Genomic DNA, 7464 nt, shown 5'->3' with positions numbered 1-7464 from the left:
AATGCCCGGCACACAGTAAGCATTCAATAAATGCTTGTTAGTTGATAATTAATTTGTTCTTTTTTTTTTCCCTGAGGCATCAGGGTTAAGTGACTTGCCCAAGGTCACACAGCTAGTAAGTATTAAGTGAATTTGAACTGAGGTCCTCCTGACTCCAAGGCCAGGGCTCTATCCACTGTGCCACCTAGCTGGCCTTTTGATAATTAATTTGAAGAGCTCATTAAGAAATGAAGAGTTTATTTGAAACTTACCTCTCCCAATAGGAGACATGCCCAGTGGCACCTTATAAAATACAAAAGACAGATCTGGATTCAGTTTCAGTCACTGGGACTGCCCCAAGATCAGTTGATTGATTTGGAAATGCCTCTTGGTGCCTGCTAGGGGATGGTGCTTTCAGTGACTCAGGGCTGCCCCCACAATGAATTGGTTGGTTAAGACTCTTGGGGGTATGGACCCTTAGACTCTTTTCCATGCTCTCCGTGTTGGCCTATAAAAGATTTCACCTGACATTCTGGGCTTCTGTTTCCTGGTTCTCTTTAAAGTAGTTTAAAGTTTAAAGTTTAAAGTAGTTCTGATAAAAGAGTTATCTAATCAACCTTACATTTATTTATTTTTGTCTTAAAAGTTTTATTAAGCCCTTTTGAATTCTATCACATTTATTTCTGGATTTATCTCCACTTCCCTTATCTCACTCCTACAGTAGGCTTTTTCTCTTGACATTAGAGTGTGAGCTTCTTGAGCAAAGGACACTGGTGTTAGAGCTTTTCTTTTTGGTCCTGGGCACTTAGCCTGGTGCCTGGCACATAATAAACACATCTATAAATGCATGTTGATCTCCACCTCATACATTTCAAATTGGCAAAGCTGACAGAAAATTACATTACAAATGTTAGAGGGCAGGAGGAAAACAGGTATATTGATGCACTGTTGATGGAGCTGTGAATTGATCCAACCATTCTGGAAAGCAATTTGGAATTTCGTCCAAAAGTACTGAACTGTGCATATCCAACTGACCCATACATACACAGCTCTTTTTGTGATGGCAAAGAAATAGTAACTAAAAGAGTGTCCTCCTACTGGGGAGTGGCTGAAGAAATTGTGATTTATAAATGTAATGGAACACCATTGTGCTGTAAGAAAGGATAGGGATGGTTTCAAGGAGATCTGGAAAGACTTCCATAAATTGATACAGAATGAAGCAAGAAGAATCAGGAGAATAATTTATAAAATGACAATAAAACCCAAATTAAATCTATCATTTTTTTTTAGTGTTTACATAGGATTTTTTTCCTTTCAAAGAGATGTCTTTCAGGTGGGTGACCAATGTGTTATTTCTAGAGCTACTGAATTTTCTGAACCACCATCATCACACAATGCCAGGTGTCAATGAAGCCAAATCTTTCAAATCTGATTATCTCATAGATACTTCCTAAAGCATGGGTGGAGAACCACTTTTCCCCCCCCTCTTAATTTATTTTCCATAGACCATTAGCCATCAATTAATGACTATTAGAGATAGTTAATTTCGTGTGTGTGTATGTGTGTGTGTGTGTGTGTGTGTGTGTGTGTGTGTAATAAAGAAATATCTCGATACTATTATTATTTTACATTTGTGTACTGGTTTATAGGTTTCCAAAGCACTTATAGTTTGCAATGTGTTTTCACATACATAAGTTCTTATGACACCTAGGAGAAGTTAGTCCCATTAGTGTGAATAATGAACTCCCAGATTTGAAGCAGTGACATGATTCAAACCACATATTTCCTTTCGGCTAGAATCAGTTACCATATTTTATAAAATTATAACTTCAAATAGTGAGAATTCAAATATATGCAACCACTTCAGGTTATTTATTATTCATTCCCACTGATCAGGACCTGGCTGTGTTATTTTCCCTATTTGACAAAGAAGGAAACTGAGGCCTTGAAGATGTGAAGTTTAGAGGAGTTCATACGTCTTAGAGCTGGAAGGACATCAGAGGTCATCTAATTCAACCTTCTTATTTTACAGATAAGGAAACTGAGACCAAAAGAGGATAAATGACTCATTTAAGGTCACACAGCTAGCAACAGGAAAAGTCCTCAAAGCTAGGACAGCACAAGTATGTCCATGGTAAATGAAGCCGAGTGTTTTTTTTAAACAGATTAATAAAACATGACACCACAAGTAGTTTTTTTTAAAAGAGAGAAAACTCAAATTACCAAAAAATTAGGAAAGATAAAGAAGAGATGAACAGGATTTCAAAAAAGGTTTCAATCACTGGGGAATAGATACTAATAAATTAGAGAGCCTAAATGAAATGTATGGTTATTTGTAAAACAGCATATATAAAAGGCTAACCCTAAGAGGAAATAGAGAATTTGAAAAGATCAATTTTGGAAGGAGAAATAGAAAAATTCACTAAAATGTCTTCCTTGTTTCCCTTTCCCCTTTTTCATTCCTCTATCTCCACCCATGCAAATAAGGCCCCTGGGAAGACATTTCCAAAACCTCTTGAATTGGAAGGACCCTCAGAGGTAACTAAACCAATCATCACCTGAAATATTATAATTTTATGCTCTTTCACAATATATCCAACAAATGATCATTCAGCCTCTGCTTGATGTCCTCTAGTGATAGAGAACTTATTATCTCAACAAGGCAGCACACTCCACAACTGAACATTATTTTTCCTCAAACTAGAGCCAAAACCTGCCTCTCTATAGCTTCCACCCACCTAGTTCTGCTTGCATGGGATAATTTTTTTTTCCTGAAAAACAAATAACCTCTATGTTACATAAATTGTTTCTAAACATAGGAAAAGATGGAATGCTGCCTGATTTCTTCTAAGAGGAAAATGTGGTCTTGATTCCAAAACCTGACAAAGACACCACTGAAAAAGAAAATTAGAGGCCAGTCTCTCTTATGAATATAGATGCAAAAATGGTAAATAAAATTATGGCAAATAGAATACAGGGATGCCTCAAAAGACTTATTCATCATGATCAAGTAAAGTTTTGTCCCAGGGATACGAGAATGGTTCAACATAAGGAAAAGTTAACATCATTAGATAAGAATGATAGCATTTTCAATAAGAAAATTTTTTTATAACATATGATCCTATGAATCATAAATCAAGACTAACAGAGTTGGCAGGACCTCAGAGCCTAACTCCTACCTGAATATTACTTCCCTCGACAACATCAGAGACAAGTGGTCATCCAAACTTGGCTTGAAGACTTCCAGTAACAAGGAGGTCACTATCTCACAAGGTAACCCATTCCACTTTGAGATTGCTCTCATTATCAAGATTTTCCAAATACCGAGCCCAAATGTAACTCTTCTTCGACTTCTTTCTATTATTTCTAGCCCTGATCTCTGGAGTCAATTATATCCATATCAATAGGTAAGTAGGTATCATTTAGTAAAATTAAACATTTATTCATAATTTTTTTAAAACCCTGAAAATAACAAGATTATAGGATTTAGAATTGGAAAGGGTCTTAGAGATCATCTAGTTCAATGCTCTTATTTGACAGGAAATTGAGAAATTCTTCCTTAACACGGTGAGATGCATTTATTCAATCAAAATGAAGAGTCAGCATCGTCTCCACAGGAATAACAGTAGAGGTATTCCTGAGTAGGCCATTGTTCCTGGATGTAGTGTGTTAGTCTATTCCACAATGGCCGCTCAGCTTGAGTAACCTTCTAAGCCAGTGTACACCTTCCTTGCCACATTCCTCTAGTTGTGTTGTCTTTCCTGTTAGAATGTAAACTCCTTGAAAGGATACTTTCTTTGCTTTTGTCTTCAGCCTTAGTACAGTGCCTGGCACATAGCAAGTTTAATGAATGCTTTTTTATTCATTTGTTGATTGATAATGGATTGATTGATTGATTGATTCATTCCTTTCTATTCTCCTGAGTACTAGAAATGCCATTAATTGCAATTATTTTATTTTATTTTTTCTTGTGATTTTAATACAAATTTATTTATTTTTAGTTTTCAACATTTACTTCCACAAGATTTTGAATTCCAAATTTTCACCCCATCTTGCCCCCCCCCCACCCCAAGATGGCATGCATTCTGAATACCCCTTCCCCAGTTTGCCCTCCCTTCTATCTCTCCCACCCCCTTCTCTTATCCCCTTTCCCTTCTATTTTCCTGTAGGGCAGGATAGATTTCTGAACCTCATTTCCTGTATTTCTTATTTCCCAGTTGCATGTGAAAACATTTTTTAAACATGTGTTTTTAAAACTTTGGGTTCCAAATTTTCTTCCTTCCTCCACCCCACCCACCCTCATTGAAAAGACAAGCAAGTCAATACAGGCCATACATGTACAGTTATGCAAAACACTTCCATAGTAGACATGTTGTGAAAAACTAACTCTATTTCCCCTAATCCTATCCTGCCCCCCCATTTATTCTATTCTTTCTTTTGACCCTGTCCCTCCTCAGAAGTACTTCCTTCTGATTACCCCTTTCCCAATCTGCCCTTCTATCTATTATCCCCCTGCTCTCTTGTCCCCTTCCTCCCCTATTTTCCTGTAGGGTAAGACAGATTTCCATACCCAATTGAGTGTGTATGGTATTCCCTCCTTAAGCCAAATCCTATGAGAATAAGATTCTCTCATTTCTTCTCACCTTCCCCTGTTTTCCCTCCACTGTAAGAACCTTTTCTTGTCTGTTTTGTGTGAGATAATGTACCCCATTCTACCTCTCCCTTTCTCCTTCTCCTAGTATCATCCTCTCTCACCCCTTAATTTTATTCTCCAGATATCACCCCTTCATCTTCAACTCACCCTGTGCCCTCTATCTATCTATCTATCTATCTATCTATCTATCTATCTATCTATCTATCTATCTATCTATCCATACATATAATTTCCCCCCTCTTACTACCCTATTACTGACAAAGGTCTCATGAGTTATAATATTATCTTTCCATGCAGGAATGTAAACAATTCAGTCTTAATAAGTCTCTTATGATTTCTCTTTCCTGTTTACCTCTTCATGTTCCGCTTGAGACTTGTATTTGAAAATCAGATTTTCTATTCAGCTCTGGTCTTTTCATCAAGAATACCCAGCAAAACTGAGTATAATCCTTCAGGGGAAAAAATGGTCATTTAGTGAAATAGAGGACTTTCAAGCATTCTTGATGAATTGCAATTATTTTAAAAGTAAGAATTACAACTATTGTTTCCATATCACAACTTCCCCCATCATGGTTTCAGTATATCATGGGTAGGCATAAAAAATTAAATGGGAATTTTGGGGGAGTTTTGCAGAAGCTGTAGGCTACATGCAAAGGCCAGCAGATGACAGGGAAAAAATTTAGAAACTCAGAAATGCATAAAATATATGTATAGTATTATATAATATTAACATATTTTATCTTTTAATACCATAATAATTCAGATTTTTTTTCTCTGTTACAAAAGGAGGGCCAAAAAATGTTACATGGATTTTCCATGTGAGGTGAAGGAGTGCAGTGCCCCTAACCCCCAGGATGTGGAAGGGATAACTATATTTTGTTCTTCTATGACTCATTTCTTGTTAAAATCCCCATCCTTTTCACCACCCAGCAATTGAACCCTCCTTTGTAACAAAGAAAAGAATTAAACCAAAACAGAGATTGTGATTTTATCTAATAACGTATGCAGTATTCTGTTATTGCTATTGTTCCTGGCCTCTGCGGAGAGAAGACCTGTATGCTTCATTATCTGTTTTACAGGATTGATTGACTTCTAATCAGAGTTTAGCTTTATTTTAGTGTTCTTTTCACTTCACTTGTAACCACAATTACACATTACTGAAGTCAAAATACACATACACACATATGTGTGGTATGTATATATGTGGGTATGTATGTGTTTGTGTATATATCTATCTATCTATATATATCTTTCTTTTGGTTTACCTCTCTCTGCTTCAGTTCATACAAATATTCCCATATTTCTCTGAAATATTTGTTGTTTCTTACTAGTAATTACATTAGAAAATATTAAAATATTACTATCTACAGGCTGCATGATGCCATACCTAGAAAAGTCAAAGACATGATTCAACAGAAAAAATTTGTTAATCACATTCCTACATACGTGGATACACCACATAACCAAAGCAACACATTACAAGTAAAGGGAGTTCAAGGGACTTTCCCTGATGAGTTCAATCCAATGATTGATACAGAGCAGTAGATCTTCGAGATTCTGGAATTCACGTCTTTTTTTTGATTGTATAGACATACACACTGTGTGAGGAAAACAAAAACCTATGTTTAAGTCTTGGTTACTGAGTCTGCCCCAAGATTACTTGATTGGCTCCTATTCTTAGAGGATGGAATATTTTGGAGAAGCGACCCCTTTGTGGAAGTCTATGAAAGGGAGCTGACAAACTCTGTGTGTGTGTGTGTGTGTGTGTGTGTGTGTGTGTGTGTGTGTTTGTGAATGCACACTTGCAGAGGGTTAGCTCCATAGACATGTTTATGAGAGGTAGTGAAGCATAGTGGAAAATAAACTGGAGACACGGGATCAGGAAAGTTGTGCCCAATCCTACCCATGTTCACTAGCCATGTGACTGAGAACATGTTATTTAACCTTTTTGTCTATAAATGAGAATGATGATATGTATACATTGTGAGTTATTATTACTTATGTGTGATATTTGTGCAAGCATCCCTGCCAAATATATAATGGCAATACCCAGTCCTCATTGGAATGACCAAAGGATCTTGGCCAACAGTTCTCAATAGAAGAAACACCTGAAAAATATTCTTCTTGACTAATAAGTAAAGAAATGTTAATTAAAACAACTGCAGTTCTCACTCTTACTTCTATTAGGCAAAAATGGATTTAAAGATAAAAGCAAAACCAGATTATGGTTGGAATTATGGAGAAACAAGTATATTCATTGCTGTTGATAAAATTCAGAGCACTGGCTGAAGTCAGGAGGACCTGAGTTCAAATCCAGCCTCAGACCAAACACTTACTAGCTGTGTGACCCTGGGCAAGTCACTTAACCCCAATTGCCTAAAAAAAAAAATTGCAGATGAGAGCTCCACGTCCTTAACTTGAGTAGGGTGTAGTATAAAAGAAAATTGACCTACAGATTAGGAAAACTATTCATAAACTGGATCTGTCACTGATACACAGAGTAAATTTTGGCAAGTCATTTCATCTTGTCAAACCTTAATTTCCCCATGTGTAATATGGGAGGGTTTAACAAGATGCCCGTTAAAGTACCTTTTCTGATTCTATCTAAAGAAAATAATTTTTAAAAACCCACTACTTGTACCAGTATTTATTAAATGAGTATGTGCCTTCTTTCCACTGAATGAGATCAAAACAGCCTCCAACTTTGAGTAGACGATCTTCAGGAGTTGTCCTTATGTCAAAAGAAATCAACCACAGGCCTTTGGTGATGAGCCCCTCCCTACTTAGCTAGACTGTTCTTCCTTGGATGATAGGTGCTGAGCCCAGACCAG

The sequence above is a fragment of the Phascolarctos cinereus genome, unplaced genomic scaffold, assembly GCF_003287225.1.
Source record: "Phascolarctos cinereus isolate Bilbo 61053 unplaced genomic scaffold, phaCin_HiC Scaffold_4;HRSCAF=312, whole genome shotgun sequence".
Classification (NCBI taxonomy): domain Eukaryota; kingdom Metazoa; phylum Chordata; class Mammalia; order Diprotodontia; family Phascolarctidae; genus Phascolarctos; species Phascolarctos cinereus.
This window is presented reverse-complemented; position numbering follows the sequence as displayed.